The sequence below is a fragment of the Solanum tuberosum genome, unplaced genomic scaffold, assembly GCF_000226075.1.
Source record: "Solanum tuberosum cultivar DM 1-3 516 R44 unplaced genomic scaffold, SolTub_3.0 scf00044, whole genome shotgun sequence".
NCBI lineage: Eukaryota > Viridiplantae > Streptophyta > Magnoliopsida > Solanales > Solanaceae > Solanum > Solanum tuberosum.
Genome location: NW_006238970.1, coordinates 1,693,151 through 1,697,093, shown reverse-complemented (window position 1 = coordinate 1,697,093; position 3,943 = coordinate 1,693,151).

Here is a 3,943-nt window from a genome sequence, read left to right as displayed (position 1 = left end):
TTGGCTATTAAAAAGCCATTCAGGTTCGTTATCGATTAGGTATCAGTGGAAACATAAAGATAAAAGAATTAACTAAGTATCTGGTGTCAAAACCAATAGAAGTCACCGATGAACCTTGTGTCAGACCACGGACCGTAAGTGGGGTCCCTTGGTTCAATCCCAGACTTAGGGAAAATTTAGGATCTAAAGATGATACTTACGGTCGTGGTCCACGGTCCATTTGATGTAAAACATATTACATCAAGGCCATTTACGAGGAGCCAGGCTCAAGACCTTCAAAGGATGCAGGGGGTATTCATGAAGATGGAGGTGCTTGAGATGGTATTGACATCAAAGAAGGGATTCCACGCCTTGAAAGTTGCAGCTGGACACTTTGGTGAGCCAGAGCCAATCGGCGGATCACCCAAGTCCCTAGGCGATGACCCCAGCTGGCCCATTGTTCCAGAACGTGGCTAAGTTGAAGGACCATGCAGGATTACTCGCCAACTGGGATCGCCCAATCCACTAGGCGACCCGACCCAGCTCGCCCTTTGGCATTTCGGGTCACTTTTGGGCCCTTTATTTCTAAAACTATAAATAGCTAGCTTAGGTTTATTTTAGAGGTAGATTATTATTGATGTTAAAAATTGAAAACTCATGTTTGAGTGTTGAGAGCTTGGTTAAGCTTTTGTTGCCTTTTGTTAGAAACGTTGGTTGCTTGGGATATCAATTCCCTTGAGGTCATCGTAAGAGATTCGGTGCTTGATTGTGGATCAATCGATTGAGGTCTTTAGGTTTAATATACCTTTAGGTTGTTTTTGATTTCCTTTTCTTCTGTCAATATATTTATCTTTACTTTCCGTCTTTCGATTTCCGCATTAGATCGTAGTTCTTCTTGTGAGAATTACATCATTTGGTATCAGAGCTGAATCTAGCTTCGTTCCTACGAATCTAGTCTTGTGGTTTTGTTACAAAAACAAAAAATATGTTCATTTTCGTTTTTGTGTATTTGCTGAAATGGGTTTCTTAGATTTGAGTCTTGTTTGAGTTTCTAAGGTTGGAATAGTGTTCTCCAACCCTATTTGAGTCTTAGGTTGACATTAGAAGGAGTTTGGAGGCTTGTTAAAGAATCCACCATTGAAGAAGCTTGAAGAAGACAAAGTGGGTTTTAAAATTTGAAGGATTTGGTTTGGAATGGAAGGCTAAAAAGTATTGGGGATTGTTCCCTATATCTAAGAGAGCTTGTATCTCGAATTTCGTGAAATTCCGAGCTAAAAATCTTTGGGGATTTATTTTGGGTCTTCATCATGTTCTTGAAGTTTTAAAGAGTATTCAAATCTTCAAAGGCAAGAACATTTGAAAAGAAGGGGTTTGATCCGAAAGGGGAAGAAAGAGAAAAAGGAAAAGTGTTTGTAAAAGGGACATTACTAAAAGGGGTAAGTCCTTAAAGGACAAGAGCAAGGGGGGGGACCATCAGATTTCAAATTTCAGAGCATTGAAGGAGCTGCACAGGGTCCATTGGGCGAGCAAAAGTGTGCATCACCTAACCAATCGGCGCCTCGCCCTTTGGGCAAGTTGCTCGCCGAATTGGCCACCCATTTGAGGGAGCTACTGGAACATTCGGCGGAACCAAGCCTTCGTCGCCAAGTCCCATTGGCGCATCGCCGAACTACCACCCCTATCGCCGAGTTGCCTTGTCCATTTGCAGAGTTTGCGAGTCCATCTTCAAGTTGGCGAGCTGAACTTCAACTTAGGCAAATAAAACAAGTCATTCGGCAATCGGAAACTCTAGTTACTCCCAATCTCAGGTTTTGAATTCTTAGTTTCTTTTCTTTTGATTCTCAAACGTTTCTCAAGAATCCTAAACCAATTTTCAATTCTTAAATACTCTACTTCTTGACCATTGTTTATTGAATTCACTTCTTTGTTTGTGCCTTTTCTTTTCGTGCTTTTCTCGTTTTACTTCGTAGTTAATTCTTGATTCCAGTCCATTTTTTAATCGAGTCGTCCGTTCTTCTTCAAACAAGAATCCATTCCGACCTAGAGTTAAAATTGGTACCTTATGATTGACGGAATATAACAACTGTCAACATTAGTCGCGCCAATTGAGAGGCAATCAAAGGTGTGTAAACACGAGTGATTGTGAGTTCAATTTATTAACGCTAATGTTGTTTGCTGCTTGTTTTTGTGAGTTGTTTTAATGTTAGGTACAATGGAGGCAGGAGGAGATACTCAAGCACCCGTCGGAGAAATTATTTTGGAAACTTTGCTGGAAATGTTGAACAATGTGAGAGGTGATATAGCACGGATAGACGGTAGGATTGCTACGGTGGAAGGTCGAGTCAATTCCAATGACTCTACACCACAAGCTACTTTCGTGCTTCTACAAGTGGGCACGAACACACTCACTCTCCTACTCTCACACCCGAAACCCTCCACCAAACCTTGCACCCAACATTTGTGCAATTGGGTTCAAATAGCCAAAGTACCCATCGACCATTCCAATTTCCGCTTAGTCAAGAAGCTCCACCAAATCAAAGCCATCCTTACCAAACACCACCTAACCAGAATATTCCCTACCAAAGACCACAACCACAACCCAATCCCGTGGATGAGGTGAGGAATGTTGAAGATCAAGGAGGTTATGAGGGTGAAGGTGAAGAAGCCCCATGGAATGAGTCACCAAGGAATCGACCAAGAGGTCAATTGTTGCAAGGTGGACCAAGAGGTAGATTAGGTACAATGCCATTTGAAAGGAGGCAACATGGGAACCACCCTCAAGGTGGAAATCAATGGGAAGCCAATGTCCATCCTGAAGTTGGTCAAGACGCTAGAGAAGAACATCGTAACCGCTATCAAAGGGGTTATCACTACCATGACCAAGGTGGCAATAGAGGCCGAGATGTTGGCATCAACTCTATCAAAACAACTCTTCCGACATTCAAAGGGGAATGCAATCCCGATACTTACTTAGAATGAGAGTTGCAATGTGACCGGATTTTCAATGTGAATGAATTGGCGGAGGTCAAAAGTAGTTGTTATGGTATCGCCCAATTCGAGAGGTATGCTGTCACATGGTGGGAATACATGAAGAGGTATCATTTAATTGTCCAAAAAGGTCATCCTCCACAATGGCCCGAGTTGAAAAGGTTGATGAGAGCTAAGTATGTGAGGGAAAGATACCACAAATGATTACTTGCCAAATTGTATAACTTGAGGCAAGGAAGCAAAAGTGTTGAAGCATATCATGACGAGTTCCAAAACATAGTCATGAAGCTGGAATATAGGGAAATTGAAAAGCATGCCATAATTCGCTTCTATGTAGGGTTGAACAAAGAGATTTCTTCTAAAATGACCCTTCATAGGTTTGCTACTTTGAATGATGCCTTAGAGGCTGCCCATGAGAGAGAGCTAGAATTAAAGGAGTAGAAGGTGACTAAGTACAAGACTTCGTCTTCCAATTCTTGGAGCAAGAACAAAAGGGGAGATCAAACATCATTGGGTTGGAACAAGGGTTCGGATGTTAAGAAGCCTTATGAGAAGAAGCCCTTCGAAGGAAACACTCCAAAGTACCCGCCTAGAGACAAAGGTATCCCCGACCCAACCAAGTTCCCTAAAGGTATTCAATGTCACAAATGTAGGGGATGGGGTCATATAATGCGTGAGTGTCCAAATTGATTGCTCTACTTCAAGGAGGGGAAATATATCTTAGTGAAGAAAGGGAACAAGAAGATGGTGGTGAAGAAGATCCTCAAGAAGAGGACGAGTTTGAAGATGGAGAAGATGAGGAACCAGACCTTTGCGTCAAAGAAGGAGAGAGTGTTGCTCCTCTATATTTGGTGAGACGAGCCATGGTTAGTAAGGCCTTGGATGATCCGAGCCAAAGAGAGAACTTATTCCAATCCAAGTGCTTCATCAAGGATAATGCACTACAAAAAACCCTTGAATTGCCAACAAAATTATC